General features: G+C 47.3%; 1 protein-coding gene, 1 long non-coding RNA gene and 59 other non-coding genes across 61 annotated transcripts in view; 60 read left to right on the top strand and 1 right to left on the bottom strand.

The window, feature by feature from the left end:
* The window catches only part of LOC145451148 (dynein beta chain, ciliary-like), a 346,083-nt gene that overhangs the window by 154,214 nt on the left and 165,450 nt on the right, over window positions 1-26,419 (bottom strand). The window lies entirely within an intron of this gene.
* Window positions 1-26,419, top strand: part of LOC145450777 (uncharacterized) — a 188,587-nt gene that overhangs the window by 40,035 nt on the left and 122,133 nt on the right. The window lies entirely within an intron of this gene.
* Window positions 64-182, top strand: LOC145451368 (5S ribosomal RNA). The gene has a single exon (XR_013918869.1). It is a non-coding gene; the product is annotated as a 5S ribosomal RNA (ribosomal RNA).
* LOC145451367 (5S ribosomal RNA) lies at window positions 530-648 on the top strand. The gene has a single exon (XR_013918868.1). It is a non-coding gene; the product is annotated as a 5S ribosomal RNA (ribosomal RNA).
* On the top strand, window positions 998-1,116 carry LOC145451209 (5S ribosomal RNA). The gene has a single exon (XR_013918722.1). It is a non-coding gene; the product is annotated as a 5S ribosomal RNA (ribosomal RNA).
* LOC145451208 (5S ribosomal RNA) lies at window positions 1,466-1,584 on the top strand. The gene has a single exon (XR_013918721.1). It is a non-coding gene; the product is annotated as a 5S ribosomal RNA (ribosomal RNA).
* LOC145451388 (5S ribosomal RNA) lies at window positions 1,932-2,050 on the top strand. Its single transcript, XR_013918887.1, has one exon. It is a non-coding gene; the product is annotated as a 5S ribosomal RNA (ribosomal RNA).
* On the top strand, window positions 2,401-2,519 carry LOC145451207 (5S ribosomal RNA). Its single transcript, XR_013918720.1, has one exon. It is a non-coding gene; the product is annotated as a 5S ribosomal RNA (ribosomal RNA).
* On the top strand, window positions 2,869-2,987 carry LOC145451433 (5S ribosomal RNA). The gene has a single exon (XR_013918929.1). It is a non-coding gene; the product is annotated as a 5S ribosomal RNA (ribosomal RNA).
* On the top strand, window positions 3,232-3,350 carry LOC145451432 (5S ribosomal RNA). The gene has a single exon (XR_013918928.1). It is a non-coding gene; the product is annotated as a 5S ribosomal RNA (ribosomal RNA).
* Window positions 3,700-3,818, top strand: LOC145451430 (5S ribosomal RNA). Its single transcript, XR_013918927.1, has one exon. It is a non-coding gene; the product is annotated as a 5S ribosomal RNA (ribosomal RNA).
* Window positions 4,063-4,181, top strand: LOC145451429 (5S ribosomal RNA). The gene has a single exon (XR_013918926.1). It is a non-coding gene; the product is annotated as a 5S ribosomal RNA (ribosomal RNA).
* On the top strand, window positions 4,529-4,647 carry LOC145451366 (5S ribosomal RNA). The gene has a single exon (XR_013918867.1). It is a non-coding gene; the product is annotated as a 5S ribosomal RNA (ribosomal RNA).
* Window positions 4,995-5,113, top strand: LOC145451364 (5S ribosomal RNA). The gene has a single exon (XR_013918866.1). It is a non-coding gene; the product is annotated as a 5S ribosomal RNA (ribosomal RNA).
* On the top strand, window positions 5,358-5,476 carry LOC145451428 (5S ribosomal RNA). The gene has a single exon (XR_013918925.1). It is a non-coding gene; the product is annotated as a 5S ribosomal RNA (ribosomal RNA).
* LOC145451363 (5S ribosomal RNA) lies at window positions 5,824-5,942 on the top strand. The gene has a single exon (XR_013918865.1). It is a non-coding gene; the product is annotated as a 5S ribosomal RNA (ribosomal RNA).
* LOC145451362 (5S ribosomal RNA) lies at window positions 6,290-6,408 on the top strand. The gene has a single exon (XR_013918864.1). It is a non-coding gene; the product is annotated as a 5S ribosomal RNA (ribosomal RNA).
* LOC145451361 (5S ribosomal RNA) lies at window positions 6,756-6,874 on the top strand. Its single transcript, XR_013918863.1, has one exon. It is a non-coding gene; the product is annotated as a 5S ribosomal RNA (ribosomal RNA).
* LOC145451426 (5S ribosomal RNA) lies at window positions 7,119-7,237 on the top strand. Its single transcript, XR_013918923.1, has one exon. It is a non-coding gene; the product is annotated as a 5S ribosomal RNA (ribosomal RNA).
* Window positions 7,585-7,703, top strand: LOC145451359 (5S ribosomal RNA). The gene has a single exon (XR_013918861.1). It is a non-coding gene; the product is annotated as a 5S ribosomal RNA (ribosomal RNA).
* LOC145451358 (5S ribosomal RNA) lies at window positions 8,051-8,169 on the top strand. Its single transcript, XR_013918860.1, has one exon. It is a non-coding gene; the product is annotated as a 5S ribosomal RNA (ribosomal RNA).
* Window positions 8,519-8,637, top strand: LOC145451425 (5S ribosomal RNA). Its single transcript, XR_013918922.1, has one exon. It is a non-coding gene; the product is annotated as a 5S ribosomal RNA (ribosomal RNA).
* LOC145451424 (5S ribosomal RNA) lies at window positions 8,987-9,105 on the top strand. Its single transcript, XR_013918921.1, has one exon. It is a non-coding gene; the product is annotated as a 5S ribosomal RNA (ribosomal RNA).
* LOC145451386 (5S ribosomal RNA) lies at window positions 9,453-9,571 on the top strand. The gene has a single exon (XR_013918886.1). It is a non-coding gene; the product is annotated as a 5S ribosomal RNA (ribosomal RNA).
* On the top strand, window positions 9,919-10,037 carry LOC145451357 (5S ribosomal RNA). Its single transcript, XR_013918859.1, has one exon. It is a non-coding gene; the product is annotated as a 5S ribosomal RNA (ribosomal RNA).
* Window positions 10,385-10,503, top strand: LOC145451356 (5S ribosomal RNA). The gene has a single exon (XR_013918858.1). It is a non-coding gene; the product is annotated as a 5S ribosomal RNA (ribosomal RNA).
* Window positions 10,748-10,866, top strand: LOC145451423 (5S ribosomal RNA). Its single transcript, XR_013918920.1, has one exon. It is a non-coding gene; the product is annotated as a 5S ribosomal RNA (ribosomal RNA).
* LOC145451422 (5S ribosomal RNA) lies at window positions 11,216-11,334 on the top strand. The gene has a single exon (XR_013918919.1). It is a non-coding gene; the product is annotated as a 5S ribosomal RNA (ribosomal RNA).
* Window positions 11,579-11,697, top strand: LOC145451421 (5S ribosomal RNA). Its single transcript, XR_013918918.1, has one exon. It is a non-coding gene; the product is annotated as a 5S ribosomal RNA (ribosomal RNA).
* LOC145451355 (5S ribosomal RNA) lies at window positions 12,045-12,163 on the top strand. Its single transcript, XR_013918857.1, has one exon. It is a non-coding gene; the product is annotated as a 5S ribosomal RNA (ribosomal RNA).
* LOC145451353 (5S ribosomal RNA) lies at window positions 12,511-12,629 on the top strand. Its single transcript, XR_013918855.1, has one exon. It is a non-coding gene; the product is annotated as a 5S ribosomal RNA (ribosomal RNA).
* Window positions 12,874-12,992, top strand: LOC145451419 (5S ribosomal RNA). Its single transcript, XR_013918917.1, has one exon. It is a non-coding gene; the product is annotated as a 5S ribosomal RNA (ribosomal RNA).
* On the top strand, window positions 13,340-13,458 carry LOC145451352 (5S ribosomal RNA). The gene has a single exon (XR_013918854.1). It is a non-coding gene; the product is annotated as a 5S ribosomal RNA (ribosomal RNA).
* LOC145451351 (5S ribosomal RNA) lies at window positions 13,806-13,924 on the top strand. The gene has a single exon (XR_013918853.1). It is a non-coding gene; the product is annotated as a 5S ribosomal RNA (ribosomal RNA).
* Window positions 14,272-14,390, top strand: LOC145451350 (5S ribosomal RNA). Its single transcript, XR_013918852.1, has one exon. It is a non-coding gene; the product is annotated as a 5S ribosomal RNA (ribosomal RNA).
* Window positions 14,635-14,753, top strand: LOC145451418 (5S ribosomal RNA). The gene has a single exon (XR_013918916.1). It is a non-coding gene; the product is annotated as a 5S ribosomal RNA (ribosomal RNA).
* LOC145451349 (5S ribosomal RNA) lies at window positions 15,101-15,219 on the top strand. Its single transcript, XR_013918851.1, has one exon. It is a non-coding gene; the product is annotated as a 5S ribosomal RNA (ribosomal RNA).
* On the top strand, window positions 15,567-15,685 carry LOC145451347 (5S ribosomal RNA). Its single transcript, XR_013918849.1, has one exon. It is a non-coding gene; the product is annotated as a 5S ribosomal RNA (ribosomal RNA).
* LOC145451417 (5S ribosomal RNA) lies at window positions 16,035-16,153 on the top strand. Its single transcript, XR_013918915.1, has one exon. It is a non-coding gene; the product is annotated as a 5S ribosomal RNA (ribosomal RNA).
* LOC145451416 (5S ribosomal RNA) lies at window positions 16,503-16,621 on the top strand. The gene has a single exon (XR_013918914.1). It is a non-coding gene; the product is annotated as a 5S ribosomal RNA (ribosomal RNA).
* LOC145451385 (5S ribosomal RNA) lies at window positions 16,969-17,087 on the top strand. Its single transcript, XR_013918885.1, has one exon. It is a non-coding gene; the product is annotated as a 5S ribosomal RNA (ribosomal RNA).
* LOC145451346 (5S ribosomal RNA) lies at window positions 17,435-17,553 on the top strand. The gene has a single exon (XR_013918848.1). It is a non-coding gene; the product is annotated as a 5S ribosomal RNA (ribosomal RNA).
* LOC145451345 (5S ribosomal RNA) lies at window positions 17,901-18,019 on the top strand. The gene has a single exon (XR_013918847.1). It is a non-coding gene; the product is annotated as a 5S ribosomal RNA (ribosomal RNA).
* On the top strand, window positions 18,264-18,382 carry LOC145451414 (5S ribosomal RNA). Its single transcript, XR_013918912.1, has one exon. It is a non-coding gene; the product is annotated as a 5S ribosomal RNA (ribosomal RNA).
* On the top strand, window positions 18,730-18,848 carry LOC145451344 (5S ribosomal RNA). Its single transcript, XR_013918846.1, has one exon. It is a non-coding gene; the product is annotated as a 5S ribosomal RNA (ribosomal RNA).
* LOC145451342 (5S ribosomal RNA) lies at window positions 19,196-19,314 on the top strand. Its single transcript, XR_013918845.1, has one exon. It is a non-coding gene; the product is annotated as a 5S ribosomal RNA (ribosomal RNA).
* On the top strand, window positions 19,662-19,780 carry LOC145451341 (5S ribosomal RNA). Its single transcript, XR_013918844.1, has one exon. It is a non-coding gene; the product is annotated as a 5S ribosomal RNA (ribosomal RNA).
* LOC145451413 (5S ribosomal RNA) lies at window positions 20,025-20,143 on the top strand. Its single transcript, XR_013918911.1, has one exon. It is a non-coding gene; the product is annotated as a 5S ribosomal RNA (ribosomal RNA).
* On the top strand, window positions 20,491-20,609 carry LOC145451340 (5S ribosomal RNA). The gene has a single exon (XR_013918843.1). It is a non-coding gene; the product is annotated as a 5S ribosomal RNA (ribosomal RNA).
* Window positions 20,957-21,075, top strand: LOC145451339 (5S ribosomal RNA). The gene has a single exon (XR_013918842.1). It is a non-coding gene; the product is annotated as a 5S ribosomal RNA (ribosomal RNA).
* Window positions 21,425-21,543, top strand: LOC145451412 (5S ribosomal RNA). The gene has a single exon (XR_013918910.1). It is a non-coding gene; the product is annotated as a 5S ribosomal RNA (ribosomal RNA).
* Window positions 21,891-22,009, top strand: LOC145451383 (5S ribosomal RNA). The gene has a single exon (XR_013918883.1). It is a non-coding gene; the product is annotated as a 5S ribosomal RNA (ribosomal RNA).
* Window positions 22,357-22,475, top strand: LOC145451338 (5S ribosomal RNA). The gene has a single exon (XR_013918841.1). It is a non-coding gene; the product is annotated as a 5S ribosomal RNA (ribosomal RNA).
* LOC145451337 (5S ribosomal RNA) lies at window positions 22,823-22,941 on the top strand. The gene has a single exon (XR_013918840.1). It is a non-coding gene; the product is annotated as a 5S ribosomal RNA (ribosomal RNA).
* On the top strand, window positions 23,289-23,407 carry LOC145451335 (5S ribosomal RNA). The gene has a single exon (XR_013918838.1). It is a non-coding gene; the product is annotated as a 5S ribosomal RNA (ribosomal RNA).
* LOC145451334 (5S ribosomal RNA) lies at window positions 23,755-23,873 on the top strand. The gene has a single exon (XR_013918837.1). It is a non-coding gene; the product is annotated as a 5S ribosomal RNA (ribosomal RNA).
* On the top strand, window positions 24,118-24,236 carry LOC145451411 (5S ribosomal RNA). The gene has a single exon (XR_013918909.1). It is a non-coding gene; the product is annotated as a 5S ribosomal RNA (ribosomal RNA).
* LOC145451333 (5S ribosomal RNA) lies at window positions 24,584-24,702 on the top strand. The gene has a single exon (XR_013918836.1). It is a non-coding gene; the product is annotated as a 5S ribosomal RNA (ribosomal RNA).
* LOC145451331 (5S ribosomal RNA) lies at window positions 25,050-25,168 on the top strand. Its single transcript, XR_013918835.1, has one exon. It is a non-coding gene; the product is annotated as a 5S ribosomal RNA (ribosomal RNA).
* LOC145451410 (5S ribosomal RNA) lies at window positions 25,518-25,636 on the top strand. The gene has a single exon (XR_013918908.1). It is a non-coding gene; the product is annotated as a 5S ribosomal RNA (ribosomal RNA).
* LOC145451382 (5S ribosomal RNA) lies at window positions 25,984-26,102 on the top strand. The gene has a single exon (XR_013918882.1). It is a non-coding gene; the product is annotated as a 5S ribosomal RNA (ribosomal RNA).

The raw sequence follows: 26,419 nt of genomic DNA, 5'->3' as shown, positions 1-26,419 counted from the left end.
CGACTTTTCGCCCGAGAGAAAGGGAAGCCGTCATTTAAAAGGGCACAAATTGTCACATCGTTCGCCTACGACCATACCACGTTGAACATACCCGATCTCGTCTGATCTCGGAAGTCAAGCAACGTTGGGCGCGGTTAGTACTTGCATGGGTGACCGGCTGGGAATACCGTGTGCCGTAGGCAGCTTTTGCATTATTGTCGCACAAACTCGGTCAATTTGGAATTGTAGTAGGCCTAACGCATTTTCCTTATATCGCAATCTCGTACCGTTTTGAAATGACGAAAATTGCAAAAAATAACTCTGACACGGAGAGCATAATTTACTTGGGTTTTTTCATGACCAGGTACAAGAACAGAGCAGGATGCCAACGATATTCGACCGCTAGCAGTCTTTTCTCTCCGGTTGGGTCGAAAGTGGCTCGGCGCAATCAGACAATCTGCTTTTTGGCGTCTCGTTGGCAGCATGGCGACTTTTCGCCTGAGAGAAACGGAAAATGTCATTTAAAACGGCACAGATTGTAGCCAATGTCGCCTACGACCATACCACGTTGAACATACCCGATCTCGTCTGATCTCGGAAGTCAAGCAACGTTGGGCGCGGTTAGTACTTGCATGGGTGACCGGCTGGGAATACCGTGTGCCGTAGGCAGCTTTTGCATTATTGTAGCCCAAACTCGATCAATTTGTAATTGTAGTAGGCCTAACGCATTTTCCTTATATCGCAATCTCGTACCGTTTTGAAATGACGAAAATTGCAAAAAATAACTCTGACACGGAGAGCATAATTTACTTGGTTTTTTTCATGACCAGGTACAAGAACAGAGCAGGATGCCAACGATATTCGACCGCTAGCAGTCTTTTCTCTCCGGTTGGGTCGAAAGTGGCTCGGCGCAATCAGACAATCTGCTTTTCAGGCGTCTCGTTGGCAGCGTGGCGAATTTTTAGCCTGAGAGAAACGGAAAATGTCATTTAAAACGGCACAGATTGCAACCACTGTCGCCTACGACCATACCACGTTGAACACACCCGATCTCGTCTGATCTCGGAAGTCAAGCAACGTTGGGCGCGGTTAGTACTTGCATGGGTGACCGGCTGGGAATACCGTGTGCCGTAGGCAGCTTTTGCATTATTGTAGCCCAAACTCGATCAATTTGTAATTGTAGTAGGCCTAACGCATTTTCCTTATATCGCAATCTCGTACCGTTTTGAAATGACGAAAATTGCAAAAAAGAACTCTGACACGGAGAGCATAATTTACTTGGTTTTTTTCATGACCAGGTACAAGAACAGAGCAGGATGCCAACGATATTCGACCGCTAGCAGTCTTTTCTCTCCGGTTGGGTCGAAAGTGGCTCGGCGCAATCAGACAATCTGCTTTTCAGGCGTCTCGTTGGCAGCGTGGCGAATTTTTAGCCTGAGAGAAACGGAAAATGTCATTTAAAACGGCACAGATTGCAACCACTGTCGCCTACGACCATACCACGTTGAACACACCCGATCTCGTCTGATCTCGGAAGTCAAGCAACGTTGGGCGCGGTTAGTACTTGCATGGGTGACCGGCTGGGAATACCGTGTGCCGTAGGCAGCTTTTGCATTATTGTAGCCCAAACTCGATCAATTTGTAATTGTAGTAGGCCTAACGCATTTTCCTTATATCGCAATCTCGTACCGTTTTGAAATGACGAAAATTGCAAAAAAGAACTCTGACACGGAGAGCATAATTTACTTGGTTTTTTTCATGACCAGGTACAAGAACAGAGCAGGATGCCAACGATATTCGACCGCTAGCAGACTTTTCTCTCCGGTTGGGTCGAAAGTGGCTCGGCGCAATCAGACAATCTGCTTTTTGGCGTCTCGTTGGCAGCATGGCGACTTTTCGCCCGAGAGAAAGGGAAGCCGTCATTTAAAAGGGCACAAATTGTCACATCGTTCGCCTACGACCATACCACGTTGAACATACCCGATCTCGTCTGATCTCGGAAGTCAAGCAACGTTGGACGCGGTTAGTACTTGCATGGGTGACCGGCTGGGAATACCGTGTGCCGTAGGCAGCTTTTGCATTATTGTAGCACAAACTCGATCAATTTGTAATTGTAGTAGGCCTAACGCATTTTCCTTATATCGCAATCTCGTACCGTTTTGAAATGACGAAAATTGCAAAAAATAACTCTGACACGGAGAGCATAATTTACTTGGTTTTTTTTCATGACCAGGTACAAGAACAGAGCAGGATGCCAACGATATTCGACCGCTAGCAGTCTTTTCTCTCCGGTTGGGTCGAAAGTGGCTCGGCGCAATCAGACAATCTGCTTTTCAGGCGTCTCGTTGGCAGCGTGGCGAATTTTTAGCCTGAGAGAAACGGAAAATGTCATTTAAAACGGCACAGATTGCAACCACTGTCGCCTACGACCATACCACGTTGAACACACCCGATCTCGTCTGATCTCGGAAGTCAAGCAACGTTGGGCGCGGTTAGTACTTGCATGGGTGACCGGCTGGGAATACCGTGTGCCGTAGGCAGCTTTTGCATTATTGTAGCACAAACTCGATCAATTTGTAATTGTAGTAGGCCTAACGCATTTTCCTTATATCGCAATCTCGTACCGTTTTGAAATGACGAAAATTGCAAAAAATAACTCTGACACGGAGAGCATAATTTACTTGGGTTTTTTCATGACCAGGTACAAGAACAGAGCAGGATGCCAACGATATTCGACCGCTAGCAGTCTTTTCTCTCCGGTTGGGTCGAAAGTGGCTCGGCGCAATCAGACAATCTGCTTTTCAGGCGTCTCGTTGGCAGCGTGGCGAATTTTTAGCCTGAGAGAAACGGAAAATGTCATTTAAAACGGCACAGATTGCAACCACTGTCGCCTACGACCATACCACGTTGAACACACCCGATCTCGTCTGATCTCGGAAGTCAAGCAACGTTGGGCGCGGTTAGTACTTGCATGGGTGACCGGCTGGGAATACCGTGTGCCGTAGGCAGCTTTTGCATTATTGTAGCACAAACTCGGTCAATTTGTAATTGTAGTACATAGATACAAGAAAAAAGCAGGATAATGCCAATGATATTCGACCGCTAGCAGACGTTTCTCTCCGGTTGGGTCGAAAGTGGCTCGGCTCAATCAGACAATCTGCTTTTCAGGCGTCTCGTTGGCAGCGTGGCGAATTTTTAGCCTGAGAGAAACGGAAAATGTCATTTAAAACGGCACAGATTGCAACCACTGTCGCCTACGACCATACCACGTTGAACACACCCGATCTCGTCTGATCTCGGAAGTCAAGCAACGTTGGGCGCGGTTAGTACTTGCATGGGTGACCGGCTGGGAATACCGTGTGCCGTAGGCAGCTTTTGCATTATTGTAGCCCAAACTCGATCAATTTGTAATTGTAATAGGCCTAACGCATTTTCCTTATATCGCAATCTCGTACCGTTTTGAAATGACGAAAATTGCAAAAAATAACTCTGACACGGAGAGCATAATTTACTTGGGTTTTTTCATGACCAGGTACAAGAACAGAGCAGGATGCCAACGATATTCGACCGCTAGCAGTCTTTTCTCTCCGGTTGGGTCGAAAGTGGCTCGGCGCAATCAGACAATCTGCTTTTCAGGCGTCTCGTTGGCAGCGTGGCGAATTTTTAGCCTGAGAGAAACGGAAAATGTCATTTAAAACGGCACAGATTGCAACCACTGTCGCCTACGACCATACCACGTTGAACACACCCGATCTCGTCTGATCTCGGAAGTCAAGCAACGTTGGGCGCGGTTAGTACTTGCATGGGTGACCGGCTGGGAATACCGTGTGCCGTAGGCAGCTTTTGCATTATTGTAGCACAAACTCGGTCAATTTGTAATTGTAGTACATAGATACAAGAAAAAAGCAGGATAATGCCAATGATATTCGACCGCTAGCAGACGTTTCTCTCCGGTTGGGTCGAAAGTGGCTCGGCTCAATCAGACAATCTGCTTTTCAGGCGTCTCGTTGGCAGCGTGGCGAATTTTTAGCCTGAGAGAAACGGAAAATGTCATTTAAAACGGCACAGATTGCAACCACTGTCGCCTACGACCATACCACGTTGAACACACCCGATCTCGTCTGATCTCGGAAGTCAAGCAACGTTGGGCGCGGTTAGTACTTGCATGGGTGACCGGCTGGGAATACCGTGTGCCGTAGGCAGCTTTTGCATTATTGTAGCCCAAACTCGATCAATTTGTAATTGTAGTAGGCCTAACGCATTTTCCTTATATCGCAATCTCGTACCGTTTTGAAATGACGAAAATTGCAAAAAATAACTCTGACACGGAGAGCATAATTTACTTGGTTTTTTTCATGACCAGGTACAAGAACAGAGCAGGATGCCAACGATATTCGACCGCTAGCAGACTTTTCTCTCCGGTTGGGTCGAAAGTGGCTCGGCGCAATCAGACAATCTGCTTTTTGGCGTCTCGTTGGCAGCATGGCGACTTTTCGCCCGAGAGAAAGGGAAGCCGTCATTTAAAAGGGCACAAATTGTCACATCGTTCGCCTACGACCATACCACGTTGAACATACCCGATCTCGTCTGATCTCGGAAGTCAAGCAACGTTGGGCGCGGTTAGTACTTGCATGGGTGACCGGCTGGGAATACCGTGTGCCGTAGGCAGCTTTTGCATTATTGTCGCACAAACTCGGTCAATTTGGAATTGTAGTAGGCCTAACGCATTTTCCTTATATCGCAATCTCGTACCGTTTTGAAATGACGAAAATTGCAAAAAATAACTCTGACACGGAGAGCATAATTTACTTGGGTTTTTTCATGACCAGGTACAAGAACAGAGCAGGATGCCAACGATATTCGACCGCTAGCAGTCTTTTCTCTCCGGTTGGGTCGAAAGTGGCTCGGCGCAATCAGACAATCTGCTTTTTGGCGTCTCGTTGGCAGCATGGCGACTTTTCGCCTGAGAGAAACGGAAAATGTCATTTAAAACGGCACAGATTGTAGCCAATGTCGCCTACGACCATACCACGTTGAACATACCCGATCTCGTCTGATCTCGGAAGTCAAGCAACGTTGGGCGCGGTTAGTACTTGCATGGGTGACCGGCTGGGAATACCGTGTGCCGTAGGCAGCTTTTGCATTATTGTAGCACAAACTCGGTCAATTTGTAATTGTAGTACATAGATACAAGAAAAAAGCAGGATAATGCCAATGATATTCGACCGCTAGCAGACGTTTCTCTCCGGTTGGGTCGAAAGTGGCTCGGCTCAATCAGACAATCTGCTTTTCAGGCGTCTCGTTGGCAGCGTGGCGAATTTTTAGCCTGAGAGAAACGGAAAATGTCATTTAAAACGGCACAGATTGCAACCACTGTCGCCTACGACCATACCACGTTGAACACACCCGATCTCGTCTGATCTCGGAAGTCAAGCAACGTTGGGCGCGGTTAGTACTTGCATGGGTGACCGGCTGGGAATACCGTGTGCCGTAGGCAGCTTTTGCATTATTGTAGCCCAAACTCGATCAATTTGTAATTGTAGTAGGCCTAACGCATTTTCCTTATATCGCAATCTCGTACCGTTTTGAAATGACGAAAATTGCAAAAAATAACTCTGACACGGAGAGCATAATTTACTTGGTTTTTTTCATGACCAGGTACAAGAACAGAGCAGGATGCCAACGATATTCGACCGCTAGCAGACTTTTCTCTCCGGTTGGGTCGAAAGTGGCTCGGCGCAATCAGACAATCTGCTTTTTGGCGTCTCGTTGGCAGCATGGCGACTTTTCGCCCGAGAGAAAGGGAAGCCGTCATTTAAAAGGGCACAAATTGTCACATCGTTCGCCTACGACCATACCACGTTGAACATACCCGATCTCGTCTGATCTCGGAAGTCAAGCAACGTTGGGCGCGGTTAGTACTTGCATGGGTGACCGGCTGGGAATACCGTGTGCCGTAGGCAGCTTTTGCATTATTGTCGCACAAACTCGGTCAATTTGGAATTGTAGTAGGCCTAACGCATTTTCCTTATATCGCAATCTCGTACCGTTTTGAAATGACGAAAATTGCAAAAAATAACTCTGACACGGAGAGCATAATTTACTTGGGTTTTTTCATGACCAGGTACAAGAACAGAGCAGGATGCCAACGATATTCGACCGCTAGCAGTCTTTTCTCTCCGGTTGGGTCGAAAGTGGCTCGGCGCAATCAGACAATCTGCTTTTTGGCGTCTCGTTGGCAGCATGGCGACTTTTCGCCTGAGAGAAACGGAAAATGTCATTTAAAACGGCACAGATTGTAGCCAATGTCGCCTACGACCATACCACGTTGAACATACCCGATCTCGTCTGATCTCGGAAGTCAAGCAACGTTGGGCGCGGTTAGTACTTGCATGGGTGACCGGCTGGGAATACCGTGTGCCGTAGGCAGCTTTTGCATTATTGTAGCCCAAACTCGATCAATTTGTAATTGTAGTAGGCCTAACGCATTTTCCTTATATCGCAATCTCGTACCGTTTTGAAATGACGAAAATTGCAAAAAATAACTCTGACACGGAGAGCATAATTTACTTGGTTTTTTTCATGACCAGGTACAAGAACAGAGCAGGATGCCAACGATATTCGACCGCTAGCAGACTTTTCTCTCCGGTTGGGTCGAAAGTGGCTCGGCGCAATCAGACAATCTGCTTTTTGGCGTCTCGTTGGCAGCATGGCGACTTTTCGCCCGAGAGAAAGGGAAGCCGTCATTTAAAAGGGCACAAATTGTCACATCGTTCGCCTACGACCATACCACGTTGAACATACCCGATCTCGTCTGATCTCGGAAGTCAAGCAACGTTGGGCGCGGTTAGTACTTGCATGGGTGACCGGCTGGGAATACCGTGTGCCGTAGGCAGCTTTTGCATTATTGTAGCACAAACTCGGTCAATTTGTAATTGTAGTACATAGATACAAGAAAAAAGCAGGATAATGCCAATGATATTCGACCGCTAGCAGACGTTTCTCTCCGGTTGGGTCGAAAGTGGCTCGGCTCAATCAGACAATCTGCTTTTCAGGCGTCTCGTTGGCAGCGTGGCGAATTTTTAGCCTGAGAGAAACGGAAAATGTCATTTAAAACGGCACAGATTGCAACCACTGTCGCCTACGACCATACCACGTTGAACACACCCGATCTCGTCTGATCTCGGAAGTCAAGCAACGTTGGGCGCGGTTAGTACTTGCATGGGTGACCGGCTGGGAATACCGTGTGCCGTAGGCAGCTTTTGCATTATTGTAGCCCAAACTCGATCAATTTGTAATTGTAGTAGGCCTAACGCATTTTCCTTATATCGCAATCTCGTACCGTTTTGAAATGACGAAAATTGCAAAAAATAACTCTGACACGGAGAGCATAATTTACTTGGTTTTTTTCATGACCAGGTACAAGAACAGAGCAGGATGCCAACGATATTCGACCGCTAGCAGACTTTTCTCTCCGGTTGGGTCGAAAGTGGCTCGGCGCAATCAGACAATCTGCTTTTTGGCGTCTCGTTGGCAGCATGGCGACTTTTCGCCCGAGAGAAAGGGAAGCCGTCATTTAAAAGGGCACAAATTGTCACATCGTTCGCCTACGACCATACCACGTTGAACATACCCGATCTCGTCTGATCTCGGAAGTCAAGCAACGTTGGGCGCGGTTAGTACTTGCATGGGTGACCGGCTGGGAATACCGTGTGCCGTAGGCAGCTTTTGCATTATTGTCGCACAAACTCGGTCAATTTGGAATTGTAGTAGGCCTAACGCATTTTCCTTATATCGCAATCTCGTACCGTTTTGAAATGACGAAAATTGCAAAAAATAACTCTGACACGGAGAGCATAATTTACTTGGGTTTTTTCATGACCAGGTACAAGAACAGAGCAGGATGCCAACGATATTCGACCGCTAGCAGTCTTTTCTCTCCGGTTGGGTCGAAAGTGGCTCGGCGCAATCAGACAATCTGCTTTTTGGCGTCTCGTTGGCAGCATGGCGACTTTTCGCCTGAGAGAAACGGAAAATGTCATTTAAAACGGCACAGATTGTAGCCAATGTCGCCTACGACCATACCACGTTGAACATACCCGATCTCGTCTGATCTCGGAAGTCAAGCAACGTTGGGCGCGGTTAGTACTTGCATGGGTGACCGGCTGGGAATACCGTGTGCCGTAGGCAGCTTTTGCATTATTGTAGCCCAAACTCGATCAATTTGTAATTGTAGTAGGCCTAACGCATTTTCCTTATATCGCAATCTCGTACCGTTTTGAAATGACGAAAATTGCAAAAAATAACTCTGACACGGAGAGCATAATTTACTTGGTTTTTTTCATGACCAGGTACAAGAACAGAGCAGGATGCCAACGATATTCGACCGCTAGCAGTCTTTTCTCTCCGGTTGGGTCGAAAGTGGCTCGGCGCAATCAGACAATCTGCTTTTCAGGCGTCTCGTTGGCAGCGTGGCGAATTTTTAGCCTGAGAGAAACGGAAAATGTCATTTAAAACGGCACAGATTGCAACCACTGTCGCCTACGACCATACCACGTTGAACACACCCGATCTCGTCTGATCTCGGAAGTCAAGCAACGTTGGGCGCGGTTAGTACTTGCATGGGTGACCGGCTGGGAATACCGTGTGCCGTAGGCAGCTTTTGCATTATTGTAGCCCAAACTCGATCAATTTGTAATTGTAGTAGGCCTAACGCATTTTCCTTATATCGCAATCTCGTACCGTTTTGAAATGACGAAAATTGCAAAAAAGAACTCTGACACGGAGAGCATAATTTACTTGGTTTTTTTCATGACCAGGTACAAGAACAGAGCAGGATGCCAACGATATTCGACCGCTAGCAGTCTTTTCTCTCCGGTTGGGTCGAAAGTGGCTCGGCGCAATCAGACAATCTGCTTTTCAGGCGTCTCGTTGGCAGCGTGGCGAATTTTTAGCCTGAGAGAAACGGAAAATGTCATTTAAAACGGCACAGATTGCAACCACTGTCGCCTACGACCATACCACGTTGAACACACCCGATCTCGTCTGATCTCGGAAGTCAAGCAACGTTGGGCGCGGTTAGTACTTGCATGGGTGACCGGCTGGGAATACCGTGTGCCGTAGGCAGCTTTTGCATTATTGTAGCCCAAACTCGATCAATTTGTAATTGTAGTAGGCCTAACGCATTTTCCTTATATCGCAATCTCGTACCGTTTTGAAATGACGAAAATTGCAAAAAAGAACTCTGACACGGAGAGCATAATTTACTTGGTTTTTTTCATGACCAGGTACAAGAACAGAGCAGGATGCCAACGATATTCGACCGCTAGCAGACTTTTCTCTCCGGTTGGGTCGAAAGTGGCTCGGCGCAATCAGACAATCTGCTTTTTGGCGTCTCGTTGGCAGCATGGCGACTTTTCGCCCGAGAGAAAGGGAAGCCGTCATTTAAAAGGGCACAAATTGTCACATCGTTCGCCTACGACCATACCACGTTGAACATACCCGATCTCGTCTGATCTCGGAAGTCAAGCAACGTTGGACGCGGTTAGTACTTGCATGGGTGACCGGCTGGGAATACCGTGTGCCGTAGGCAGCTTTTGCATTATTGTCGCACAAACTCGGTCAATTTGGAATTGTAGTAGGCCTAACGCATTTTCCTTATATCGCAATCTCGTACCGTTTTGAAATGACGAAAATTGCAAAAAATAACTCTGACACGGAGAGCATAATTTACTTGGGTTTTTTCATGACCAGGTACAAGAACAGAGCAGGATGCCAACGATATTCGACCGCTAGCAGTCTTTTCTCTCCGGTTGGGTCGAAAGTGGCTCGGCGCAATCAGACAATCTGCTTTTTGGCGTCTCGTTGGCAGCATGGCGACTTTTCGCCTGAGAGAAACGGAAAATGTCATTTAAAACGGCACAGATTGTAGCCAATGTCGCCTACGACCATACCACGTTGAACATACCCGATCTCGTCTGATCTCGGAAGTCAAGCAACGTTGGGCGCGGTTAGTACTTGCATGGGTGACCGGCTGGGAATACCGTGTGCCGTAGGCAGCTTTTGCATTATTGTCGCACAAACTCGGTCAATTTGGAATTGTAGTAGGCCTAACGCATTTTCCTTATATCGCAATCTCGTACCGTTTTGAAATGACGAAAATTGCAAAAAATAACTCTGACACGGAGAGCATAATTTACTTGGGTTTTTTCATGACCAGGTACAAGAACAGAGCAGGATGCCAACGATATTCGACCGCTAGCAGTCTTTTCTCTCCGGTTGGGTCGAAAGTGGCTCGGCGCAATCAGACAATCTGCTTTTTGGCGTCTCGTTGGCAGCATGGCGACTTTTCGCCTGAGAGAAACGGAAAATGTCATTTAAAACGGCACAGATTGTAGCCAATGTCGCCTACGACCATACCACGTTGAACATACCCGATCTCGTCTGATCTCGGAAGTCAAGCAACGTTGGGCGCGGTTAGTACTTGCATGGGTGACCGGCTGGGAATACCGTGTGCCGTAGGCAGCTTTTGCATTATTGTAGCACAAACTCGGTCAATTTGTAATTGTAGTACATAGATACAAGAAAAAAGCAGGATAATGCCAATGATATTCGACCGCTAGCAGACGTTTCTCTCCGGTTGGGTCGAAAGTGGCTCGGCTCAATCGGACAATCTGCTTTTCAGGCGTCTCGTTGGCAGCGTGGCGAATTTTTAGCCTGAGAGAAACGGAAAATGTCATTTAAAACGGCACAGATTGCAACCACTGTCGCCTACGACCATACCACGTTGAACACACCCGATCTCGTCTGATCTCGGAAGTCAAGCAACGTTGGGCGCGGTTAGTACTTGCATGGGTGACCGGCTGGGAATACCGTGTGCCGTAGGCAGCTTTTGCATTATTGTAGCCCAAACTCGATCAATTTGTAATTGTAGTAGGCCTAACGCATTTTCCTTATATCGCAATCTCGTACCGTTTTGAAATGACGAAAATTGCAAAAAATAACTCTGACACGGAGAGCATAATTTACTTGGGTTTTTTCATGACCAGGTACAAGAACAGAGCAGGATGCCAACGATATTCGACCGCTAGCAGTCTTTTCTCTCCGGTTGGGTCGAAAGTGGCTCGGCGCAATCAGACAATCTGCTTTTCAGGCGTCTCGTTGGCAGCGTGGCGAATTTTTAGCCTGAGAGAAACGGAAAATGTCATTTAAAACGGCACAGATTGCAACCACTGTCGCCTACGACCATACCACGTTGAACACACCCGATCTCGTCTGATCTCGGAAGTCAAGCAACGTTGGGCGCGGTTAGTACTTGCATGGGTGACCGGCTGGGAATACCGTGTGCCGTAGGCAGCTTTTGCATTATTGTAGCACAAACTCGGTCAATTTGTAATTGTAGTACATAGATACAAGAAAAAAGCAGGATAATGCCAATGATATTCGACCGCTAGCAGACGTTTCTCTCCGGTTGGGTCGAAAGTGGCTCGGCTCAATCAGACAATCTGCTTTTCAGGCGTCTCGTTGGCAGCGTGGCGAATTTTTAGCCTGAGAGAAACGGAAAATGTCATTTAAAACGGCACAGATTGCAACCACTGTCGCCTACGACCATACCACGTTGAACACACCCGATCTCGTCTGATCTCGGAAGTCAAGCAACGTTGGGCGCGGTTAGTACTTGCATGGGTGACCGGCTGGGAATACCGTGTGCCGTAGGCAGCTTTTGCATTATTGTAGCCCAAACTCGATCAATTTGTAATTGTAGTAGGCCTAACGCATTTTCCTTATATCGCAATCTCGTACCGTTTTGAAATGACGAAAATTGCAAAAAATAACTCTGACACGGAGAGCATAATTTACTTGGTTTTTTTCATGACCAGGTACAAGAACAGAGCAGGATGCCAACGATATTCGACCGCTAGCAGACTTTTCTCTCCGGTTGGGTCGAAAGTGGCTCGGCGCAATCAGACAATCTGCTTTTTGGCGTCTCGTTGGCAGCATGGCGACTTTTCGCCCGAGAGAAAGGGAAGCCGTCATTTAAAAGGGCACAAATTGTCACATCGTTCGCCTACGACCATACCACGTTGAACATACCCGATCTCGTCTGATCTCGGAAGTCAAGCAACGTTGGGCGCGGTTAGTACTTGCATGGGTGACCGGCTGGGAATACCGTGTGCCGTAGGCAGCTTTTGCATTATTGTCGCACAAACTCGGTCAATTTGGAATTGTAGTAGGCCTAACGCATTTTCCTTATATCGCAATCTCGTACCGTTTTGAAATGACGAAAATTGCAAAAAATAACTCTGACACGGAGAGCATAATTTACTTGGGTTTTTTCATGACCAGGTACAAGAACAGAGCAGGATGCCAACGATATTCGACCGCTAGCAGTCTTTTCTCTCCGGTTGGGTCGAAAGTGGCTCGGCGCAATCAGACAATCTGCTTTTTGGCGTCTCGTTGGCAGCATGGCGACTTTTCGCCTGAGAGAAACGGAAAATGTCATTTAAAACGGCACAGATTGTAGCCAATGTCGCCTACGACCATACCACGTTGAACATACCCGATCTCGTCTGATCTCGGAAGTCAAGCAACGTTGGGCGCGGTTAGTACTTGCATGGGTGACCGGCTGGGAATACCGTGTGCCGTAGGCAGCTTTTGCATTATTGTAGCACAAACTCGGTCAATTTGTAATTGTAGTACATAGATACAAGAAAAAAGCAGGATAATGCCAATGATATTCGACCGCTAGCAGACGTTTCTCTCCGGTTGGGTCGAAAGTGGCTCGGCTCAATCAGACAATCTGCTTTTCAGGCGTCTCGTTGGCAGCGTGGCGAATTTTTAGCCTGAGAGAAACGGAAAATGTCATTTAAAACGGCACAGATTGCAACCACTGTCGCCTACGACCATACCACGTTGAACACACCCGATCTCGTCTGATCTCGGAAGTCAAGCAACGTTGGGCGCGGTTAGTACTTGCATGGGTGACCGGCTGGGAATACCGTGTGCCGTAGGCAGCTTTTGCATTATTGTAGCCCAAACTCGATCAATTTGTAATTGTAGTAGGCCTAACGCATTTTCCTTATATCGCAATCTCGTACCGTTTTGAAATGACGAAAATTGCAAAAAATAACTCTGACACGGAGAGCATAATTTACTTGGTTTTTTTCATGACCAGGTACAAGAACAGAGCAGGATGCCAACGATATTCGACCGCTAGCAGACTTTTCTCTCCGGTTGGGTCGAAAGTGGCTCGGCGCAATCAGACAATCTGCTTTTTGGCGTCTCGTTGGCAGCATGGCGACTTTTCGCCCGAGAGAAAGGGAAGCCGTCATTTAAAAGGGCACAAATTGTCACATCGTTCGCCTACGACCATACCACGTTGAACATACCCGATCTCGTCTGATCTCGGAAGTCAAGCAACGTTGGGCGCGGTTAGTACTTGCATGGGTGACCGGCTGGGAATACCGTGTGCCGTAGGCAGCTTTTGCATTATTGTCGCACAAACTCGGTCAATTTGGAATTGTAGTAGGCCTAACGCATTTTCCTTATATCGCAATCTCGTACCGTTTTGAAATGACGAAAATTGCAAAAAATAACTCTGACACGGAGAGCATAATTTACTTGGGTTTTTTCATGACCAGGTACAAGAACAGAGCAGGATGCCAACGATATTCGACCGCTAGCAGTCTTTTCTCTCCGGTTGGGTCGAAAGTGGCTCGGCGCAATCAGACAATCTGCTTTTTGGCGTCTCGTTGGCAGCATGGCGACTTTTCGCCTGAGAGAAACGGAAAATGTCATTTAAAACGGCACAGATTGTAGCCAATGTCGCCTACGACCATACCACGTTGAACATACCCGATCTCGTCTGATCTCGGAAGTCAAGCAACGTTGGGCGCGGTTAGTACTTGCATGGGTGACCGGCTGGGAATACCGTGTGCCGTAGGCAGCTTTTGCATTATTGTAGCCCAAACTCGATCAATTTGTAATTGTAGTAGGCCTAACGCATTTTCCTTATATCGCAATCTCGTACCGTTTTGAAATGACGAAAATTGCAAAAAATAACTCTGACACGGAGAGCATAATTTACTTGGTTTTTTTCATGACCAGGTACAAGAACAGAGCAGGATGCCAACGATATTCGACCGCTAGCAGACTTTTCTCTCCGGTTGGGTCGAAAGTGGCTCGGCGCAATCAGACAATCTGCTTTTTGGCGTCTCGTTGGCAGCATGGCGACTTTTCGCCCGAGAGAAAGGGAAGCCGTCATTTAAAAGGGCACAAATTGTCACATCGTTCGCCTACGACCATACCACGTTGAACATACCCGATCTCGTCTGATCTCGGAAGTCAAGCAACGTTGGGCGCGGTTAGTACTTGCATGGGTGACCGGCTGGGAATACCGTGTGCCGTAGGCAGCTTTTGCATTATTGTAGCACAAACTCGGTCAATTTGTAATTGTAGTACATAGATACAAGAAAAAAGCAGGATAATGCCAATGATATTCGACCGCTAGCAGACGTTTCTCTCCGGTTGGGTCGAAAGTGGCTCGGCTCAATCAGACAATCTGCTTTTCAGGCGTCTCGTTGGCAGCGTGGCGAATTTTTAGCCTGAGAGAAACGGAAAATGTCATTTAAAACGGCACAGATTGCAACCACTGTCGCCTACGACCATACCACGTTGAACACACCCGATCTCGTCTGATCTCGGAAGTCAAGCAACGTTGGGCGCGGTTAGTACTTGCATGGGTGACCGGCTGGGAATACCGTGTGCCGTAGGCAGCTTTTGCATTATTGTAGCCCAAACTCGATCAATTTGTAATTGTAGTAGGCCTAACGCATTTTCCTTATATCGCAATCTCGTACCGTTTTGAAATGACGAAAATTGCAAAAAATAACTCTGACACGGAGAGCATAATTTACTTGGTTTTTTTCATGACCAGGTACAAGAACAGAGCAGGATGCCAACGATATTCGACCGCTAGCAGACTTTTCTCTCCGGTTGGGTCGAAAGTGGCTCGGCGCAATCAGACAATCTGCTTTTTGGCGTCTCGTTGGCAGCATGGCGACTTTTCGCCCGAGAGAAAGGGAAGCCGTCATTTAAAAGGGCACAAATTGTCACATCGTTCGCCTACGACCATACCACGTTGAACATACCCGATCTCGTCTGATCTCGGAAGTCAAGCAACGTTGGGCGCGGTTAGTACTTGCATGGGTGACCGGCTGGGAATACCGTGTGCCGTAGGCAGCTTTTGCATTATTGTCGCACAAACTCGGTCAATTTGGAATTGTAGTAGGCCTAACGCATTTTCCTTATATCGCAATCTCGTACCGTTTTGAAATGACGAAAATTGCAAAAAATAACTCTGACACGGAGAGCATAATTTACTTGGGTTTTTTCATGACCAGGTACAAGAACAGAGCAGGATGCCAACGATATTCGACCGCTAGCAGTCTTTTCTCTCCGGTTGGGTCGAAAGTGGCTCGGCGCAATCAGACAATCTGCTTTTTGGCGTCTCGTTGGCAGCATGGCGACTTTTCGCCTGAGAGAAACGGAAAATGTCATTTAAAACGGCACAGATTGTAGCCAATGTCGCCTACGACCATACCACGTTGAACATACCCGATCTCGTCTGATCTCGGAAGTCAAGCAACGTTGGGCGCGGTTAGTACTTGCATGGGTGACCGGCTGGGAATACCGTGTGCCGTAGGCAGCTTTTGCATTATTGTAGCCCAAACTCGATCAATTTGTAATTGTAGTAGGCCTAACGCATTTTCCTTATATCGCAATCTCGTACCGTTTTGAAATGACGAAAATTGCAAAAAATAACTCTGACACGGAGAGCATAATTTACTTGGTTTTTTTCATGACCAGGTACAAGAACAGAGCAGGATGCCAACGATATTCGACCGCTAGCAGTCTTTTCTCTCCGGTTGGGTCGAAAGTGGCTCGGCGCAATCAGACAATCTGCTTTTCAGGCGTCTCGTTGGCAGCGTGGCGAATTTTTAGCCTGAGAGAAACGGAAAATGTCATTTAAAACGGCACAGATTGCAACCACTGTCGCCTACGACCATACCACGTTGAACACACCCGATCTCGTCTGATCTCGGAAGTCAAGCAACGTTGGGCGCGGTTAGTACTTGCATGGGTGACCGGCTGGGAATACCGTGTGCCGTAGGCAGCTTTTGCATTATTGTAGCCCAAACTCGATCAATTTGTAATTGTAGTAGGCCTAACGCATTTTCCTTATATCGCAATCTCGTACCGTTTTGAAATGACGAAAATTGCAAAAAAGAACTCTGACACGGAGAGCATAATTTACTTGGTTTTTTTCATGACCAGGTACAAGAACAGAGCAGGATGCCAACGATATTCGACCGCTAGCAGTCTTTTCTCTCCGGTTGGGTCGAAAGTGGCTCGGCGCAATCAGACAATCTGCTTTTCAGGCGTCTCGTTGGCAGCGTGGCGAATTTTTAGCCTGAGAGAAACGGAAAATGTCATTTAAAACGGCACAGATTGCAACCACTGTCGCCTACGACCATACCACGTTGAACACACCCGATCTCGTCTGATCTCGGAAGTCAAGCAACGTTGGGCGCGGTTAGTACTTGCATGGGTGACCGGCTGGGAATACCGTGTGCCGTAGGCAGCTTTTGCATTATTGTAGCCCAAACTCGATCAATTTGTAATTGTAGTAGGCCTAACGCATTTTCCTTATATCGCAATCTCGTACCGTTTTGAAATGACGAAAATTGCAAAAAAGAACTCTGACACGGAGAGCATAATTTACTTGGTTTTTTTCATGACCAGGTACAAGAACAGAGCAGGATGCCAACGATATTCGACCGCTAGCAGACTTTTCTCTCCGGTTGGGTCGAAAGTGGCTCGGCGCAATCAGACAATCTGCTTTTTGGCGTCTCGTTGGCAGCATGGCGACTTTTCGCCCGAGAGAAAGGGAAGCCGTCATTTAAAAGGGCACAAATTGTCACATCGTTCGCCTACGACCATACCACGTTGAACATACCCGATCTCGTCTGATCTCGGAAGTCAAGCAACGTTGGACGCGGTTAGTACTTGCATGGGTGACCGGCTGGGAATACCGTGTGCCGTAGGCAGCTTTTGCATTATTGTCGCACAAACTCGGTCAATTTGGAATTGTAGTAGGCCTAACGCATTTTCCTTATATCGCAATCTCGTACCGTTTTGAAATGACGAAAATTGCAAAAAATAACTCTGACACGGAGAGCATAATTTACTTGGGTTTTTTCATGACCAGGTACAAGAACAGAGCAGGATGCCAACGATATTCGACCGCTAGCAGTCTTTTCTCTCCGGTTGGGTCGAAAGTGGCTCGGCGCAATCAGACAATCTGCTTTTTGGCGTCTCGTTGGCAGCATGGCGACTTTTCGCCTGAGAGAAACGGAAAATGTCATTTAAAACGGCACAGATTGTAGCCAATGTCGCCTACGACCATACCACGTTGAACATACCCGATCTCGTCTGATCTCGGAAGTCAAGCAACGTTGGGCGCGGTTAGTACTTGCATGGGTGACCGGCTGGGAATACCGTGTGCCGTAGGCAGCTTTTGCATTATTGTCGCACAAACTCGGTCAATTTGGAATTGTAGTAGGCCTAACGCATTTTCCTTATATCGCAATCTCGTACCGTTTTGAAATGACGAAAATTGCAAAAAATAACTCTGACACGGAGAGCATAATTTACTTGGGTTTTTTCATGACCAGGTACAAGAACAGAGCAGGATGCCAACGATATTCGACCGCTAGCAGTCTTTTCTCTCCGGTTGGGTCGAAAGTGGCTCGGCGCAATCAGACAATCTGCTTTTTGGCGTCTCGTTGGCAGCATGGCGACTTTTCGCCTGAGAGAAACGGAAAATGTCATTTAAAACGGCACAGATTGTAGCCAATGTCGCCTACGACCATACCACGTTGAACATACCCGATCTCGTCTGATCTCGGAAGTCAAGCAACGTTGGGCGCGGTTAGTACTTGCATGGGTGACCGGCTGGGAATACCGTGTGCCGTAGGCAGCTTTTGCATTATTGTAGCACAAACTCGGTCAATTTGTAATTGTAGTACATAGATACAAGAAAAAAGCAGGATAATGCCAATGATATTCGACCGCTAGCAGACGTTTCTCTCCGGTTGGGTCGAAAGTGGCTCGGCTCAATCAGACAATCTGCTTTTCAGGCGTCTCGTTGGCAGCGTGGCGAATTTTTAGCCTGAGAGAAACGGAAAATGTCATTTAAAACGGCACAGATTGCAACCACTGTCGCCTACGACCATACCACGTTGAACACACCCGATCTCGTCTGATCTCGGAAGTCAAGCAACGTTGGGCGCGGTTAGTACTTGCATGGGTGACCGGCTGGGAATACCGTGTGCCGTAGGCAGCTTTTGCATTATTGTAGCCCAAACTCGATCAATTTGTAATTGTAGTAGGCCTAACGCATTTTCCTTATATCGCAATCTCGTACCGTTTTGAAATGACGAAAATTGCAAAAAATAACTCTGACACGGAGAGCATAATTTACTTGGTTTTTTTCATGACCAGGTACAAGAACAGAGCAGGATGCCAACGATATTCGACCGCTAGCAGACTTTTCTCTCCGGTTGGGTCGAAAGTGGCTCGGCGCAATCAGACAATCTGCTTTTTGGCGTCTCGTTGGCAGCATGGCGACTTTTCGCCCGAGAGAAAGGGAAGCCGTCATTTAAAAGGGCACAAATTGTCACATCGTTCGCCTACGACCATACCACGTTGAACATACCCGATCTCGTCTGATCTCGGAAGTCAAGCAACGTTGGGCGCGGTTAGTACTTGCATGGGTGACCGGCTGGGAATACCGTGTGCCGTAGGCAGCTTTTGCATTATTGTCGCACAAACTCGGTCAATTTGGAATTGTAGTAGGCCTAACGCATTTTCCTTATATCGCAATCTCGTACCGTTTTGAAATGACGAAAATTGCAAAAAATAACTCTGACACGGAGAGCATAATTTACTTGGGTTTTTTCATGACCAGGTACAAGAACAGAGCAGGATGCCAACGATATTCGACCGCTAGCAGTCTTTTCTCTCCGGTTGGGTCGAAAGTGGCTCGGCGCAATCAGACAATCTGCTTTTTGGCGTCTCGTTGGCAGCATGGCGACTTTTCGCCTGAGAGAAACGGAAAATGTCATTTAAAACGGCACAGATTGTAGCCAATGTCGCCTACGACCATACCACGTTGAACATACCCGATCTCGTCTGATCTCGGAAGTCAAGCAACGTTGGGCGCGGTTAGTACTTGCATGGGTGACCGGCTGGGAATACCGTGTGCCGTAGGCAGCTTTTGCATTATTGTAGCCAAAACTCGATCAATTTGTAATTGTAGTAGGCCTAACGCATTTTCCTTATATCGCAATCTCGTACCGTTTTGAAATGACGAAAATTGCAAAAAATAACTCTGACACGGAGAGCATAATTTACTTGGTTTTTTTCATGACCAGGTACAAGAACAGAGCAGGATGCCAACGATATTCGACCGCTAGCAGACTTTTCTCTCCGGTTGGGTCGAAAGTGGCTCGGCGCAATCAGACAATCTGCTTTTTGGCGTCTCGTTGGCAGCATGGCGACTTTTCGCCCGAGAGAAAGGGAAGCCGTCATTTAAAAGGGCACAAATTGTCACATCGTTCGCCTACGACCATACCACGTTGAACATACCCGATCTCGTCTGATCTCGGAAGTCAAGCAACGTTGGGCGCGGTTAGTACTTGCATGGGTGACCGGCTGGGAATACCGTGTGCCGTAGGCAGCTTTTGCATTATTGTAGCACAAACTCGGTCAATTTGTAATTGTAGTACATAGATACAAGAAAAAAGCAGGATAATGCCAATGATATTCGACCGCTAGCAGACGTTTCTCTCCGGTTGGGTCGAAAGTGGCTCGGCTCAATCAGACAATCTGCTTTTCAGGCGTCTCGTTGGCAGCGTGGCGAATTTTTAGCCTGAGAGAAACGGAAAATGTCATTTAAAACGGCACAGATTGCAACCACTGTCGCCTACGACCATACCACGTTGAACACACCCGATCTCGTCTGATCTCGGAAGTCAAGCAACGTTGGGCGCGGTTAGTACTTGCATGGGTGACCGGCTGGGAATACCGTGTGCCGTAGGCAGCTTTTGCATTATTGTAGCCCAAACTCGATCAATTTGTAATTGTAGTAGGCCTAACGCATTTTCCTTATATCGCAATCTCGTACCGTTTTGAAATGACGAAAATTGCAAAAAATAACTCTGACACGGAGAGCATAATTTACTTGGTTTTTTTCATGACCAGGTACAAGAACAGAGCAGGATGCCAACGATATTCGACCGCTAGCAGACTTTTCTCTCCGGTTGGGTCGAAAGTGGCTCGGCGCAATCAGACAATCTGCTTTTTGGCGTCTCGTTGGCAGCATGGCGACTTTTCGCCCGAGAGAAAGGGAAGCCGTCATTTAAAAGGGCACAAATTGTCACATCGTTCGCCTACGACCATACCACGTTGAACATACCCGATCTCGTCTGATCTCGGAAGTCAAGCAACGTTGGGCGCGGTTAGTACTTGCATGGGTGACCGGCTGGGAATACCGTGTGCCGTAGGCAGCTTTTGCATTATTGTCGCACAAACTCGGTCAATTTGGAATTGTAGTAGGCCTAACGCATTTTCCTTATATCGCAATCTCGTACCGTTTTGAAATGACGAAAATTGCAAAAAATAACTCTGACACGGAGAGCATAATTTACTTGGGTTTTTTCATGACCAGGTACAAGAACAGAGCAGGATGCCAACGATATTCGACCGCTAGCAGTCTTTTCTCTCCGGTTGGGTCGAAAGTGGCTCGGCGCAATCAGACAATCTGCTTTTTGGCGTCTCGTTGGCAGCATGGCGACTTTTCGCCTGAGAGAAACGGAAAATGTCATTTAAAACGGCACAGATTGTAGCCAATGTCGCCTACGACCATACCACGTTGAACATACCCGATCTCGTCTGATCTCGGAAGTCAAGCAACGTTGGGCGCGGTTAGTACTTGCATGGGTGACCGGCTGGGAATACCGTGTGCCGTAGGCAGCTTTTGCATTATTGTAGCCCAAACTCGATCAATTTGTAATTGTAGTAGGCCTAACGCATTTTCCTTATATCGCAATCTCGTACCGTTTTGAAATGACGAAAATTGCAAAAAATAACTCTGACACGGAGAGCATAATTTACTTGGTTTTTTTCATGACCAGGTACAAGAACAGAGCAGGATGCCAACGATATTCGACCGCTAGCAGTCTTTTCTCTCCGGTTGGGTCGAAAGTGGCTCGGCGCAATCAGACAATCTGCTTTTCAGGCGTCTCGTTGGCAGCGTGGCGAATTTTTAGCCTGAGAGAAACGGAAAATGTCATTTAAAACGGCACAGATTGCAACCACTGTCGCCTACGACCATACCACGTTGAACACACCCGATCTCGTCTGATCTCGGAAGTCAAGCAACGTTGGGCGCGGTTAGTACTTGCATGGGTGACCGGCTGGGAATACCGTGTGCCGTAGGCAGCTTTTGCATTATTGTAGCCCAAACTCGATCAATTTGTAATTGTAGTAGGCCTAACGCATTTTCCTTATATCGCAATCTCGTACCGTTTTGAAATGACGAAAATTGCAAAAAAGAACTCTGACACGGAGAGCATAATTTACTTGGTTTTTTTCATGACCAGGTACAAGAACAGAGCAGGATGCCAACGATATTCGACCGCTAGCAGACTTTTCTCTCCGGTTGGGTCGAAAGTGGCTCGGCGCAATCAGACAATCTGCTTTTTGGCGTCTCGTTGGCAGCATGGCGACTTTTCGCCCGAGAGAAAGGGAAGCCGTCATTTAAAAGGGCACAAATTGTCACATCGTTCGCCTACGACCATACCACGTTGAACATACCCGATCTCGTCTGATCTCGGAAGTCAAGCAACGTTGGACGCGGTTAGTACTTGCATGGGTGACCGGCTGGGAATACCGTGTGCCGTAGGCAGCTTTTGCATTATTGTCGCACAAACTCGGTCAATTTGGAATTGTAGTAGGCCTAACGCATTTTCCTTATATCGCAATCTCGTACCGTTTTGAAATGACGAAAATTGCAAAAAATAACTCTGACACGGAGAGCATAATTTACTTGGGTTTTTTCATGACCAGGTACAAGAACAGAGCAGGATGCCAACGATATTCGACCGCTAGCAGTCTTTTCTCTCCGGTTGGGTCGAAAGTGGCTCGGCGCAATCAGACAATCTGCTTTTTGGCGTCTCGTTGGCAGCATGGCGACTTTTCGCCTGAGAGAAACGGAAAATGTCATTTAAAACGGCACAGATTGTAGCCAATGTCGCCTACGACCATACCACGTTGAACATACCCGATCTCGTCTGATCTCGGAAGTCAAGCAACGTTGGGCGCGGTTAGTACTTGCATGGGTGACCGGCTGGGAATACCGTGTGCCGTAGGCAGCTTTTGCATTATTGTCGCACAAACTCGGTCAATTTGGAATTGTAGTAGGCCTAACGCATTTTCCTTATATCGCAATCTCGTACCGTTTTGAAATGACGAAAATTGCAAAAAATAACTCTGACACGGAGAGCATAATTTACTTGGGTTTTTTCATGACCAGGTACAAGAACAGAGCAGGATGCCAACGATATTCGACCGCTAGCAGTCTTTTCTCTCCGGTTGGGTCGAAAGTGGCTCGGCGCAATCAGACAATCTGCTTTTTGGCGTCTCGTTGGCAGCATGGCGACTTTTCGCCTGAGAGAAACGGAAAATGTCATTTAAAACGGCACAGATTGTAGCCAATGTCGCCTACGACCATACCACGTTGAACATACCCGATCTCGTCTGATCTCGGAAGTCAAGCAACGTTGGGCGCGGTTAGTACTTGCATGGGTGACCGGCTGGGAATACCGTGTGCCGTAGGCAGCTTTTGCATTATTGTCGCACAAACTCGGTCAATTTGGAATTGTAGTAGGCCTAACGCATTTTCCTTATATCGCAATCTCGTACCGTTTTGAAATGACGAAAATTGCAAAAAATAACTCTGACACGGAGAGCATAATTTACTTGGTTTTTTTCATGACCAGGTACAAGAACAGAGCAGGATGCCAACGATATTCGACCGCTAGCAGACTTTTCTCTCCGGTTGGGTCGAAAGTGGCTCGGCGCAATCAGACAATCTGCTTTTTGGCGTCTCGTTGGCAGCATGGCGACTTTTCGCCCGAGAGAAAGGGAAGCCGTCATTTAAAAGGGCACAAATTGTCACATCGTTCGCCTACGACCATACCACGTTGAACATACCCGATCTCGTCTGATCTCGGAAGTCAAGCAACGTTGGGCGCGGTTAGTACTTGCATGGGTGACCGGCTGGGAATACCGTGTGCCGTAGGCAGCTTTTGCATTATTGTCGCACAAACTCGGTCAATTTGGAATTGTAGTAGGCCTAACGCATTTTCCTTATATCGCAATCTCGTACCGTTTTGAAATGACGAAAATTGCAAAAAATAACTCTGACACGGAGAGCATAATTTACTTGGGTTTTTTCATGACCAGGTACAAGAACAGAGCAGGATGCCAACGATATTCGACCGCTAGCAGTCTTTTCTCTCCGGTTGGGTCGAAAGTGGCTCGGCGCAATCAGACAATCTGCTTTTTGGCGTCTCGTTGGCAGCATGGCGACTTTTCGCCTGAGAGAAACGGAAAATGTCATTTAAAACGGCACAGATTGTAGCCAATGTCGCCTACGACCATACCACGTTGAACATACCCGATCTCGTCTGATCTCGGAAGTCAAGCAACGTTGGGCGCGGTTAGTACTTGCATGGGTGACCGGCTGGGAATACCGTGTGCCGTAGGCAGCTTTTGCATTATTGTAGCACAAACTCGGTCAATTTGTAATTGTAGTACATAGATACAAGAAAAAAGCAGGATAATGCCAATGATATTCGACCGCTAGCAGACGTTTCTCTCCGGTTGGGTCGAAAGTGGCTCGGCTCAATCAGACAATCTGCTTTTCAGGCGTCTCGTTGGCAGCGTGGCGAATTTTTAGCCTGAGAGAAACGGAAAATGTCATTTAAAACGGCACAGATTGCAACCACTGTCGCCTACGACCATACCACGTTGAACACACCCGATCTCGTCTGATCTCGGAAGTCAAGCAACGTTGGGCGCGGTTAGTACTTGCATGGGTGACCGGCTGGGAATACCGTGTGCCGTAGGCAGCTTTTGCATTATTGTAGCCAGAACTCGATCAATTTGTAATTGTAGTAGGCCTAACGCATTTTCCTTATATCGCAATCTCGTACCGTTTTGAAATGACGAAAATTGCAAAAAATAACTCTGACACGGAGAGCATAATTTACTTGGTTTTTTTCATGACCAGGTACAAGAACAGAGCAGGATGCCAACGATATTCGACCGCTAGCAGATTTTTCTCTCCGGTTGGGTCGAAAGTGGCTCGGCGCAATCAGACAATCTGCTTTTTGGCGTCTCGTTGGCAGCATGGCGACTTTTCGCCCGAGAGAAAGGGAAGCCGTCATTTAAAAGGGCACAAATTGTCACATCGTTCGCCTACGACCATACCACGTTGAACATACCCGATCTCGTCTGATCTCGGAAGTCAAGCAACGTTGGGCGCGGTTAGTACTTGCATGGGTGACCGGCTGGGAATACCGTGTGCCGTAGGCAGCTTTTGCATTATTGTCGCACAAACTCGGTCAATTTGGAATTGTAGTAGGCCTAACGCATTTTCCTTATATCGCAATCTCGTACCGTTTTGAAATGACGAAAATTGCAAAAAATAACTCTGACACGGAGAGCATAATTTACTTGGGTTTTTTCATGACCAGGTACAAGAACAGAGCAGGATGCCAACGATATTCGACCGCTAGCAGTCTTTTCTCTCCGGTTGGGTCGAAAGTGGCTCGGCGCAATCAGACAATCTGCTTTTTGGCGTCTCGTTGGCAGCATGGCGACTTTTCGCCTGAGAGAAACGGAAAATGTCATTTAAAACGGCACAGATTGTAGCCAATGTCGCCTACGACCATACCACGTTGAACATACCCGATCTCGTCTGATCTCGGAAGTCAAGCAACGTTGGGCGCGGTTAGTACTTGCATGGGTGACCGGCTGGGAATACCGTGTGCCGTAGGCAGCTTTTGCATTATTGTAGCCCAAACTCGATCAATTTGTAATTGTAGTAGGCCTAACGCATTTTCCTTATATCGCAATCTCGTACCGTTTTGAAATGACGAAAATTGCAAAAAATAACTCTGACACGGAGAGCATAATTTACTTGGTTTTTTTCATGACCAGGTACAAGAACAGAGCAGGATGCCAACGATATTCGACCGCTAGCAGTCTTTTCTCTCCGGTTGGGTCGAAAGTGGCTCGGCGCAATCAGACAATCTGCTTTTCAGGCGTCTCGTTGGCAGCGTGGCGAATTTTTAGCCTGAGAGAAACGGAAAATGTCATTTAAAACGGCACAGATTGCAACCACTGTCGCCTACGACCATACCACGTTGAACACACCCGATCTCGTCTGATCTCGGAAGTCAAGCAACGTTGGGCGCGGTTAGTACTTGCATGGGTGACCGGCTGGGAATACCGTGTGCCGTAGGCAGCTTTTGCATTATTGTAGCCCAAACTCGATCAATTTGTAATTGTAGTAGGCCTAACGCATTTTCCTTATATCGCAATCTCGTACCGTTTTGAAATGACGAAAATTGCAAAAAAGAACTCTGACACGGAGAGCATAATTTACTTGGTTTTTTTCATGACCAGGTACAAGAACAGAGCAGGATGCCAACGATATTCGACCGCTAGCAGACTTTTCTCTCCGGTTGGGTCGAAAGTGGCTCGGCGCAATCAGACAATCTGCTTTTTGGCGTCTCGTTGGCAGCATGGCGACTTTTCGCCCGAGAGAAAGGGAAGCCGTCATTTAAAAGGGCACAAATTGTCACATCGTTCGCCTACGACCATACCACGTTGAACATACCCGATCTCGTCTGATCTCGGAAGTCAAGCAACGTTGGACGCGGTTAGTACTTGCATGGGTGACCGGCTGGGAATACCGTGTGCCGTAGGCAGCTTTTGCATTATTGTCGCACAAACTCGGTCAATTTGGAATTGTAGTAGGCCTAACGCATTTTCCTTATATCGCAATCTCGTACCGTTTTGAAATGACGAAAATTGCAAAAAATAACTCTGACACGGAGAGCATAATTTACTTGGGTTTTTTCATGACCAGGTACAAGAACAGAGCAGGATGCCAACGATATTCGACCGCTAGCAGTCTTTTCTCTCCGGTTGGGTCGAAAGTGGCTCGGCGCAATCAGACAATCTGCTTTTTGGCGTCTCGTTGGCAGCATGGCGACTTTTCGCCTGAGAGAAACGGAAAATGTCA

The sequence above is a fragment of the Botryllus schlosseri genome, chromosome 11 (assembly GCF_051294905.1).
Source record: "Botryllus schlosseri isolate E-star chromosome 11, Bs_hap1, whole genome shotgun sequence".
NCBI classification, from domain to species: Eukaryota; Metazoa; Chordata; class Ascidiacea; order Stolidobranchia; family Styelidae; genus Botryllus; species Botryllus schlosseri.
The sequence above is the reverse complement of the archived record's forward strand: the minus strand, read 5'-3'. Positions and strand labels throughout refer to the sequence as shown.